Source organism: Lepisosteus platostomus, chromosome 11 (genome assembly GCF_059453375.1).
Source record: "Lepisosteus platostomus isolate fLepPlt1 chromosome 11, fLepPlt1.hap1, whole genome shotgun sequence".
NCBI lineage: Eukaryota > Metazoa > Chordata > Actinopteri > Semionotiformes > Lepisosteidae > Lepisosteus > Lepisosteus platostomus.
The window spans coordinates 30,204,088-30,216,534 of NC_142621.1; the positions used below are offsets into that span (position 1 = coordinate 30,204,088).

At 41.8% G+C, this 12,447-nt stretch overlaps 1 protein-coding gene across 1 annotated transcript in view; it reads left to right on the forward strand.

Moving 5' to 3' along the window:
• The window catches only part of LOC148652387 (uncharacterized), a 77,897-nt gene that overhangs the window by 33,084 nt on the left and 32,366 nt on the right, over positions 1 to 12,447 (forward strand). The gene's annotated exons all lie outside the window — the stretch shown is intronic.

The window sequence follows — 12,447 nt, forward strand, 5'->3', positions numbered from 1 at the left end:
AGGATTTCTCTGCCAGCCGCAGGCTATGAACCGGCAACCTTTCAGCCACAGGCGCAGGTCCTTAGCCACAGAGCCACCACACTGTACCAGTTATTCATTCATTTATTATAACATCCATTCCTCACACCCAACTCCGCGCGAAAAGAACTATGGCCAAGAAGCAGTCGTAGCGTCTGAAATCTTAACAAGGCCGAAACCTGAAACCGGGTAGAATGACTATTATTAAAAAGAAAAAAATCAGCTGGACCCTGCCACTACAAGGACCAAGTTCAAAACGCCTGAGGCACCTAGTCCAGGGAGATTTATTACACACAACAAAAATCTTAAAACTGCACACACATTGTGTACATACACATACTGGGAATGTTTGGAACAAATACAAGGCCAGTAATAATTCAATCATTTTTCCATGTCAGAATGAGGGCAGCATGGTAGCCCTGTGCTTAGTTACTGACTCCTAGTGCTGGGACCTGGGGTGCTATCTGTGAGGAGTTTGCATGTTCTCCCTGTGTTCATGTGGGTTTCCCCTGGGTGCTCTGGTTTCCTCCCACAGACATACTGGTAGGTGAATCGTCTTCTGGGAAAACTGGCCCTGTGAGTGTGTGTTTCTATGTGTGTGCCCTGCAATGGACTGGGTTGTACCCTGCCTTGCGCCTGTTGCTAGGGTAAACTCTCCCCCCCCCCGTAAGCCAGAACTGGAAAAAGCGACTGGAAAATGAATGGAGTGATGCTGGCGTGAGAACAGGGCTCAGACGAGTGAGACTTGAGTCAGGCTAAGCGGGATGGCTGACTGAGCTAAGCGGGAGCACGCTAAGGGTTTTTGTAAGGAAACCCTCCTTTGGCTCGGCTTTCTGCAGGCCGCTGAGATATTCCCCCCCCCCGGCTCCCACTCTGCTCCCACAGGCACGCAGGAGGAGTGATGAGAGCAGAAAGCTGGAGGTTAAATATTGTGATGGGGAAACATGCAGACATCCACTTCTTTGTCTATAATTCATAGAACAAAATGGAACTTGAGATCCTCTTCGCTAGCTCCGACCGCCAACTGGCAGAGCCAGGAGACAGCAGGGAGCGAGTGAGTGCCCTGGCGAGGAGACATGCATGTGGAACTGCAAAGTCTCAGACTACATGATGGAAGCATGGGTGGGGGGGACAAACAGCACAACCTGCCAGCCATTAAAACAACAGAGTGCAAGATCAATAACCTGATTACTGACGGATCAATGATCTTCTCCCCGCCACAGTTTCGGTTCACACACAGAAGAACACCATCCCCTCCCCGCAGATGTGTGGATTTTTGTCATCCAATTTGCAGTCTTGATGCTGCCAAAATAGAATTGCTGTTGTGTTGGGCAATAAAACATGGCATCCTGCATCCTGATCGGGCAGTTTGAGAAACCAAACTTGACTGGGACGCTGGCATCACAAGGAATTAAGTGGATTAACAGGAAATTACGGCGATTACACACTGATTTACATTCCATGTCTCTTCTTCAGGAGTAACAAAGCAAAATAATACAGACGTTCTAAGAACACACAAAGGGGTCACTCCTTCCCTATATGAGGGGCCATTATAGCACACCCAGATTCTACCAGGAGACATGCCTCAATGTGTCATCTGAATTACAAAAAAGAAGACAAAACCACTTAAATTATATCAAATGGACCAAACAATTTACAAACACAAATCCCCATTACGCCCCAAGAATATGATATACTGTATATATAATACACAAACATTTCTAATCACATTTTCCTTCTCAGGATAATATTTATAAACAGTGAACAGTTTCATAATGCAGGTGTTACACATTTGCAAAGCCAAAGCAAGGTAGAGATATTTAATCTTGGGGAACACATAACGACTTCGCTAGACGGATACGTTCACCAATTGTCAGGAACACAACGCAGGGAAAAGTGAAACAATAAATTATAAGTTCAATATCTCCTCTTTTTATTAGACCCACGGCTTGACATCCCCCCTTACCGAAAGCCAATTTCTTATTTTCGTATCAGGTTGTACGTCGTCGAGGACAACTCTTCCTCTACAAAAGCAGCAGGCACCTGACCCGCCCGCAGACACAACCCGGACAAAGAGCTCTCCTCTCTGAGTCACACCATCACTCCTCCATAAATCGGATAGTCGCGAACCTGAAGCAATAAAATCAAGCTGCGTGTGCAAAATGCATTACTTAGCTAAATCCATTAGCTCAAAAGAAGCACGCACTTTAACAGCTCTGGCAGATACGTATATAGTTTATACTATAGATTTATCACATCGTATGTAATACAATTTAATAGCATTTTCAGAAAACACTTGGCCATGCGGAGTTAAAGCATTCTCCGTAAAAAAACAACAAATGTGGGCCCTCGGGTTCAAAGGCGACAGTCAAACGTTTCCCCCCAGCGGGAGAGGACCGGCACCCGTGTCCGTGCGGTTTCCAGGTGTGTCGCCGGTACAGTACGGTCCGGAGACGGGAAGCGCACAGACGTGGGAGTTCAGTGCGGCTTGACGCAGCGCATCCCCAAGCCCGTCAACAACACGCACACACACGGCGCCCCGATCTCACCACCCGGGGAGAGCAACAGACACACGCAGAGCCCGCTAAGGGTTGCTCAAGTCCAACGGGAAAATGACACATCAAGCAAGTGTCGGGTCTTGAAAACGAAACGCCGGTTTCCTCTCTCTTTCATACATTGAAATCTGTCCCCCCCCCCCGATGTTTACCTCATATTGGATGTACTGTTTCCTCCACTCGGGAGTGATATGGGCTGAGAGGTGCTCCGCGAATTTCATGCTGGACGGTTGTCCCGCTGATCGGCTCCTTACTCCCGGTGTTCTCCTGGCTCTGCTCCTCGGAGTGGTGTTTATCACTCGTTTCGATTAAAAATCACCGCTGCCTGCTGTCTTGTCCCGGCTACTGTCGTACTCCCCGGGGTCCCTCTCCAACAAATTACACAGGGAAGGGACAGCATACAGCAAACACTCAAGAAACACCTCCCTCTCCGCTCTCAAAGAAGTGGCTAAATGATGTGGTAACTGGTAAAGAGCGGGGAGCTCGAACATCTTTCTCTCGCTGCTCTGTCACCAGCACTGAGGAAAATCCAGTCCGCCGTGACGTCACCGCGCACACTGACAGCAGCACCTTGGCACCGCCTCCGAACGTTAAGGATCCGCGTGTCTGGGATGCACTGCGGGTTGACGAAACAGAACCGCTCCTATTACACGTACAGTAAGTTTACAGAAACAATAATTAAGAGTCAAATAATTCATTTCTATGGCAAAACTCTCTTAGTCACCATCTTTCAAAATAGATCGTGCTTTTGTGGAATCAGTCTAAAGAAGAATGATGCATTCCTGGGCTTAAAGAAATGTCCTACACCAGGGGTTGTCAATCTGTCAAAAAAAGTGTTTTCTAGTTTTTGTTCGACCCGAGCCCATAGTTATAGAGCTGTTCTGCTCTTTAAATTCACTGCATGACTGTATTACTCCAAGGTGCTTCATAGGCCTCCTGTGCCTTTAGTGAAGTCGACATTTTGAGTAAACAATAGCAGAAGACATTAAGAAAACTAGACACAAAACACACACACAAACCTCCAGGACAAGAGTCTATCATTCTTGTCCTTCACTGACAGTCTAAAGAAAAAGTGTCTTTTTAGTCTTCAAAATCTTCAAAGACATTGAAAACTTCCTCCCAATAGATTTGTTCAGAATTCATCAATATAAATATATTTGCCTGGTGCCCTTATCAGAAGTGACTTAAATGCATTTCCACTTACAGGGCAGGGACTGGAGCAATCTGAAGAACAGTACCTCACTCAGGGGTACAAATGGCACATCCCAATATGAGTCTGAATCATTTCTGCGTCAACAGTGACACAGACCAGAGAGCACAGGTGAGAATAATGGGAAGCAAGTAAACAGTTCAAGTCAAAATACTTTATTCATCCTGGAAGGGGCCATTTAAGCAGCAAGCGGTGCAACATACAACACAAGACAACAACAAAGACAAAACAAGAAAATAAAACATTGCTAAGAAAAAGTATACATAGGTATAACAGTAAATGGACCATAGAAGTAATAATAATAATAATAATAATAATAATAATAATAATTGCTTACACTTATATAGTGCTTTTTTCTGGACACTCCAGTCAAAGCACTTTACAGGTAATGGGGACTCCCCTCCACCACCGCCAATGTGCAGCATTGGCGAAGTGATTGAAAGTAAGAGTGTGCAGTATTAGGAAGGTATTAATACATGCATATTTGTGGGGGGGTGGACCAGAGCTCTGTCCAATACACATCCTTTACACTCATTGTTTGCGAGTCTGATAGCCTCTGGAACAAAGCTAAATCTTTTTTTATTTGTTTGGCACTGTGGACAGCAAAAACGTCTTCCTGAAGGCAAGAGTTCAAAAGGCTAAAGAAGGATGTGAGCTGGGTCTTCGATGTTGGCACAGGCCTTCCTCAGGGTCTGCTGGGCATACAGCTGTGCCAGGGGTCTGAAAGGCTCACCAGTGATTTTGGAGGTGAGGTTTACAACATTGTGGAGGCAGTTTTTGTCCTTTTGACTGAGTGAGGTGAACCAGCAAATACCAGAAAGTTAAAGTACTTTCAATAAAAGACCTATTAAATGTTGAAAGAATTCTATTTTGGACTCTATTTTGGACATAAGAACACAGTTTTCTCAGACCATATAAGCACTGCTAGGATTTCTTCACAATGACATCTGTGTTCTTGATTATCATCATACACAGAGACCAGATATTTGTAACTGTGCACTATACCAACAGACCAACATGGAGTGTTGTAGGAATGATATTGCTTTTGTTTTTCTGTCAAATTAACAATTATTTCTTTTGTTTTTGACACGATCATCTCAAGGTTAGAAGTACCATACCAGTTGACAAATTTGTCCAGGCTCTGAGAAGAGAGAGATTAATACACTGTCATCAGCAAACTTGATGATATAATGATTTTCATAGCTGCTTCAACAATCATCGGTATAAAAGATGAAAAGGAGGGGAGAAAGAACACAGCCTTGTGGTGAACCAGTGGAAGTGCAAATGGAGTCAGATGTCAAACCATTAATAGATACATTTTGTGTTCTATTCGTCAGAAAACTAATGATCCACATGATAAGATGATGATCTAATTTGACTTTTTCAATCAGAATGTGTTGCTACATTGTGTTAAAGGCTGTTGAAAAATCAGCGGGGGGGGGGGGGCACATCTGTACACAAAGGGTTGTGGGTGTCTGGAACAAGTAGCCCAGCCAAGCTGAAACACTGACCCCTTTCAAGAAATGGCTAAATGAATTCCTCAGATAAACTACTGGCAACCCAATATATGGGTATATGAGGTATGTGGGCTGAATGACCTTTCGTTACCTTTTCTTGTGTTTAATCTGTAGTGAAGCTACATTCACTCTAAAGTTTACCCAGAAACACATAAAAGACCAGATCAGCTTGTCCATCCATCCATTTTATAACCTTCTTCCAATTCAGGGTCGCAGGGCAGCCAGAGCCTATCTAAGCAAGCAACAGGTGCACGGGCAGGCTAGGATCAGCCCAGTCAGATATAATGGATTCAGTGAAGCAGACATTAGATTCATAGGTTATACTGCCCTCTTGCCTCATACACGAGTACTGCAGGTAGCTTTGATGTTGAGAGTGAGAAAGGCTGCTTTGCAATGCAAGGTGTAAGCAGATCCATGAAGTTGCCCCCCCCCCCTACAAACAGCACAAACGGTAAAACCCACCGCAATCGTTTGTGCAGCGGCCAACTTCATGGAGCAGATGCAAGCTTGTGAGTGTTCACGGCACACTACAATGATATAAATAATGGGGAAAACAAAGCAATCCTTTAAAAATGTACAACATAAGATCTATTGAAATATGTGGTTTATGTCTATCATGAAGGTGAATTTTCTTGAGAAACTGCAACTGCAAGTTAAGCAATTGAAAAGGTGCTAATTCATAAATCCCAGCAGTCAAAACAGTAACGCCACTATTCCATAGCAGTCTTATTCTATTTAATTGCATGTTGACTGTTTCCATACAGTAGACCCTTTGAAGAACAAAGTTGTTTTCCTTTTTTCAAGATGATTTACAGTGTTTAAAAGTCATATACCGTACAATGTTTCCAACGGTGATATACATACTGTATATAACTGTACAAAACTAGTTCATGAGTTATTTATACTGAGTATTTAAACAAACTGCAGAACACATCTGAAATATGTTACCTTGGTGCTCAGGATACATCATGGGTATCCACCCTAAACAAGGTGCAGCGGGATTATAACACAGTAATCTTTGAAAAGAAGACATACAGGAATGTTGAAATGTACTGTAAATAACTGTAATGTGCAGTGTAGGAGTGCATTGCTGGTGGGACAAGGTCTGTAGGTTGTAAAATAATTTAATTGACAGATGAAGGCCACATAGGCAGAGTTAGGCCTAACTGAGTTAGTAGTGACTGGGGGTAGAAACTGCATTATAGGAACAATAGTCTGAAAGCCAGTAGTCATCCTTTATCACAGAGCGGAAGTCTGGTGTTCCTAATCAGCTTCACCCGACTTATCACCTATTACAGCTTTTCGCTCTTTGTTAAGGATTATACATCATTTAAAATGAACAGTAGTCATTTCAGGAGCTGTTTTAATCCCACTTCTACATATTTTGTCATGGTAGCACTTACAGTATAAAATGCTTGAAATGGGAGCACTGAGCAGTGCACACCTACTGCAGGTTTCTATGAATCCCAAAGGACTAAAAGGTCATTTATTTGTCTTTCCTCTTTAGAACTGTAAATGGTCACTTAGACCAATTATTCTCTTAACTAAAGAAACCTAACTCTCCTAGGTCAAAAGGTGATGATTGAATGAGGTAACTAGAAACCTTCCTGGTATGATGCCCACAATAATGGAATGTGAAAGATTGACCTCACATGCTGACGTGACTCAGAACACAGAACCATCAATATGACACAGTGCAGGAATTTCATTGACAGATTGTACCGTGTGGATAGGAAGTATGGCAAAGGGTCTAATGATACGAGCAGTTAGAGACACATTCAAGTCCCAAGACAGCAGTTTATACTGTTTAAGAGGATTCTTGTTTTGTTATTTGAGGCTTTTCAAGCTCTCTTGCCCCTTAAACAGAATTGTGGTGACTTCATCTTGGATAACCACATTGCTGTTTTTTCTGATTTTTCCAGTCATTTTCATCCAGTATTTAAGCAACGTGATTGTCACTAGGAATATTTATAAACAAGGTTAATGGCCAGACTGAATCCATTGAATGTGTCAGAGCATTTCTCATGAAGAGATGGAGGGTATGTACAGTAACACTCTACCGTGTGAGTCTGGTGAAAATCTACCAGGATCTGTCACTCAGTCTGTGGTAATGCCGCCAGAGAGCTCCGCATCGATCACTCACTTCAGTAAGGATTCAAAATAGCAGTACTGAAGCTGAAAGGTACTGTGCGGTTTAACATCGTTTAAAACTGAAATGAAGAGCAGACTCTTAACTCTTATTGAGAAATGGAATTCAGATTTCACTTGTTAATTCCTTATGAAAACCTATTGCGTTACCATAACTCCTTGCTGGTAAAATAGAAAAAAGGTATGCCTGCTTGTTCCATCCCTCTTCAAAGCTTTGGGTAAAGAAGTACCTCCTGTTCTCAGTTCTAAATACACAGAGTGAGCTTGGGGTTGGTACCACATACCTCTGGTTCATATCCCCAGTCTCAAGAACACCTTCAGAACATTAGATGCAATGCAGACTTTAAAGCAAGGCAAGCAAGAGCTGAGAAGAGTAAGCAATGCGTCTGTCATGTTTCTTTTATGTCTGTCAAACGTAAAGGCAATGGATCAAAAGGAATTTACTTTCGTAATCTCAACTCCTATCCGTTTACGTTTTCCTTCTGCCCGTTTGACTGGACTAAGGTTCTCTAACAGACACAAAAGACATAAGCATGGGAGAAAAACAGCCTACAGAAAGAATTGTGGCTGAACCTCATTAAAGAAATTGGATCCATAAATACGCCATTCCCTTCAAGTCCAGCAACTTTTATTTTAATGGATTGTGTTCAACCTAAATAGGCTTTACAGTTGGCTGCTTACAGTACGTCTCAGTTTCAGGGAGCATCCTCTGCAGAGTTCTGCAACACGCAAGGAGTTCTGTCAGTTTTCCTGGGCCGCTTCATGTACGGTAGCTGAGCAGAGTACAAAAATAATGACCACGTCCAAGAACAATTACTGTACCTATTAGCCCTTCAGAAATCAGACGACCTAGTTTCTGCATTTAAAACTGTATCATCCAGTGAAAATATTTCTCTCTGAGCTAATCTGTTGATAGCACATAACCCACTTTCACTCTAAAGTATGAACATGTACAGTAGGTGTGTGACATTCCAACATTTGAGGAGACTATTACAGCAGACCTGCCACTAGAGGCCGGTATATCATCTGTCATTTACAGACAGACACACTGGGTGATAATTACACTACCGATGACTCACCAATGTAGGATACTGTATATAAAGAGCCTAATGGTGTTAGCTGGCGGTTGGATGTTTGATATACTGTATGTCTAGGGAGGAAAGGCTGCTGAGGAATCGGCTTACTGGAAAGACCTGCACGATCTCTGAAATAAAGCCTCTTGTACTCCGCGGTATCACTATTGTGAGTTTATATGCGTTCAGATCCCTGCAGCCACCTTAGTTGAGGTTGGGGTCAGTCACAAGGTGTATTTGCCTTTACCAGATGGAGTGACAACAGCATGCAGGTCAACAGCAATGGAAGGAAAAAATTCTCTGCTATACAATTTAAACATAGAAGAGGCGGAAGTGATTTAGATACCATACTGTAAGTACTCAAGATTAATAAGTTCCCAGGGACCAATGATGTCTTATTAATTGTGCACTAAGAAAGCAGATGTTATTCAGAAGCCACTGATGTATTCCAACAGTAGCTCAAGACAGGGATACCCTAGGACTGCAGAACTGCTGATTTAATACTCATATCCAGGGTGAGAAAACTGAAGCATGTAAATACCACATTTAGTCTGATTTAATGGTACAGTATACCAGTCAGCCTGATTTAATTGTAATGGAAGGCAATGAAAACAATTACTAAAACTGAACTATCGGATCACCTTTATGGAAATGATATGAATTTAGAAAAGGTTGGTCTACCTAAACCAACTTGTAAATAGTTATTTGATATGGTGTATTCAGACTTTCAGAAGTGTTTTGCTAAAGTTCATCATAAAATGTTCATTTTCAAATTACTAGCTGGCTGTCATGGAAATGTGAGGGTTTGGATTGAGATTCAGTTGACAAATGAAAAAACTATACAGATAAGGGGTAAATACTCAAATTAGGTTGGAGTAATTAGTGCAGTACTTGGCATGCTGCTTTTCTTAATAGATATCAACGATCTAGATTGTTATAATTAGTATAACTTAGTAAACAAGTCAAGTTTGCAGTTGATACCAAATTAACACGATTTAGCAAACACTGTAGAAGCAGCACATGAAATTCATAAAATATTTGGACAGAATTCAAGACTGGGCAAACTCCTGAAAAATGATGTGTAAAGCAAACACGTGCAGGAGTTTGCATGCAGGTAACAAAAACATTATCTATAACAAAAAATGAAAAGTGCTGAGGTAGAAGAGGCTTCCTATGAAAAATACTACAGTCTGTTTATTCTGACATCCTTTAAATCTAGACAATGTGTGGAAGGGATGGTCTCGTGTTCTTTGTGCATTTGTAGTTAAATGTTTTTTTTTAACGATGCAATTTTTAAGTAGGGATTCGGAATTTTATCACCATCTGATCGAAAAGATATTGCTAGTCTGGAATCAGTCCAGTGAAAAGCAACCAGATGCATTTCAGGGCTTAAGGGCATGTTCCACACAGACAGGCTGAAGGAACTGGACCTTTTTATATTGAAAAGAGAAAATTACAAAGAGACCTCATCCAACTATTCAAAATCTTTAAAGATATTGACAAAGTTAGCCCAGCAGACTTGCTCATAATGAACAGTGAAACAAACCAGAGGGCACAACTGGAAACTACATGGAAGTGCATTTAAAACTGAAAAACTTAAAACAGGAAGCACGTCCTTACCCAAAGGGTTGTGGGGGTATGGAACAAACTACCAAATTTGGTGGTGGAAGCCAACACTCTGGCTTCCTTCAAGAAATGGCTGGATTTTTAACTACTACAAATCGAATGCGCTAGATGTGCTGAACGGAACCTATCTTGTATTCTTATGTAATTTCTGAACAATTGGGTGTGTACAACTGTTGGCTTCTGTTTTTATTAATCAAAAGACATTAAGGCTGGACAAGATCCTTGGAACAATAAGTTGCTAACTACCAATATGCCAGATGTGCCAAATGTTCTTCTCTGTAACCTTTCTTATGTTCTTAAATATTCAATACGACTCTCATCAGCTGAGGGCTGATTTATTACATGCTCTCGGAAAGTTACTGGATAGGTACTGTGTTGCTTTGGTGATTTTCTTTTTATAATTTTTATGACCCAACCTGCTACTTCCTGAACCACCTTTTGTCTAGGTTCTGTACTTCTTTCAGTGCATAACTGGCTGGTTGTTCTTCTAATTCTTATACCACAGTCCAGGGATGCTCACCCTCAGTTCTCATTGTCTGGAATCAAGTTTTCTACATCTGCTCAAGTAATAAGCAGCTCTTCATCTGGAAGTAATGATAATGTGATGAATACTCCATGTCATCAATTTCAACTTCCTATACTGTACACCTTAACAAAAAAACTGTCACTGGCTAAACTGTGCTCACTCCAAGACTCACACTGACGCCCCTCTAGACTGCTTGTAGTTTTGGAGACACTGGATATGTGAGACCTCAGTTTTGTCACAGCCCTGTTGTTACGCCCCACACTCTTCCTCGCAAATGCCATTCCATTCCTGTCACACCCCACACTCTCCCTCGGCAGCGGCGTTGCATTCCCAGAACCACTGTTTCACAATCTCATTCCTAATTGAACCCATCACATTCCCACATGCACTAGATTCCACAAATTCTCACTCCCTAACCAATTCTCCAACCACACCCCTTTCCTTTCAGTATTTAAACTCCCCTCACACATCTACCCATGCTTACTATTGAGAAGCCTCTTGTAGTATTCTCCTGTGTGTTTCCAAGCCTTTTGACTGGTCTCCTGTTACTAAATCTTTGCTCTCATGTTTTGACCATCCCTTTTGGATTTTGTTTTTGGATATCTCTTGTTACTGGACCCTTTGCCTCCCTAATTGACCAAGCCTCTGGATTTCGTCTTTTGGATTGTCCCTTTGCTACTCTGTGTTCTGTGGGATTAATGTTTACGCATAAGGATCCTCCTATTCTACCAATAGGTTCCCTGACACCTGTTGTCTTTCAGTCTAAAGGTCTGTGCATCTGGGGTTAATATCTAGTTTTCAAGAGGTCCTTCTCAGAAGTGAGCCACCTGGAAATGGTGCTGAGTAGTTACTTGAGGGAAAGCTAATTCTGCAATGCATGATGTCATGAAAGCAGCTGTTCTCCAAACTGCTGAAATTGTGTGTTTTATTTTTCTCCGTTCAACATGGCTTTTCAAACAGGGGCTGATGGACAAGATCAGCACTAAATTCCCACTGATCTTTCAGTTCCTCAAATCTAGACATGAGCTTTGACGGCATGACCCATTTTACGCAGGATGACTCACTTCTGTAGACAATGCACTTTGGAAAGTGACATCCTGTCATTATTCTTAAAGTCAAATTCATTCCAGTCAGAACTCCTGAACCATGAAAGTGTTCCAGATGCTCACCTAACAGGGTAACGTGTTCATTTCAAATATCTTTAAAAGCCATCTGAAATGATGCGTGTGTGCATTAAATTGCAGGTAGCAATTAGAGCAAATTTTCATCAATTGCCTTGTCAAATCAGAGTTGTATTTTACAACAGGAGGCCAGGGAGGCCTGGCGGGTTGTTTCTACAATGCCACTGAAGACTCAATGCCAATACGCATAACGCAACATGGAGAGTTCACAATGCAATATAAAGACCGAATTACTGAGTGAACAAACGAGCAAATTAAAGTAACTATACAAGGAAGGAGAAGTCAAGATCACATTTTGCTTACTACGTGCCAGTATCAATTGCTTAGCCAATATATTTATTTTTAACACATTTAGTTGTGTGGCCTCTGTCTGTGTGAAATAATAGTATAGAATATATTATATTATAGTAAGGCACAGATCTGGAAAATGGTATAAAAACATTTTAAAGACCCTTAACAATCAAGCTTTTTACGCATGAGGAAGTCATTTGTTAAGAAGTGGAAGGCACTCAGACACTACCTAGGTCAGGCTGTTGTCACGATTGTAGTCCCTCCTCCTTAAGGGCGCTCCGGCTCTTGCATTTCGGACCTGA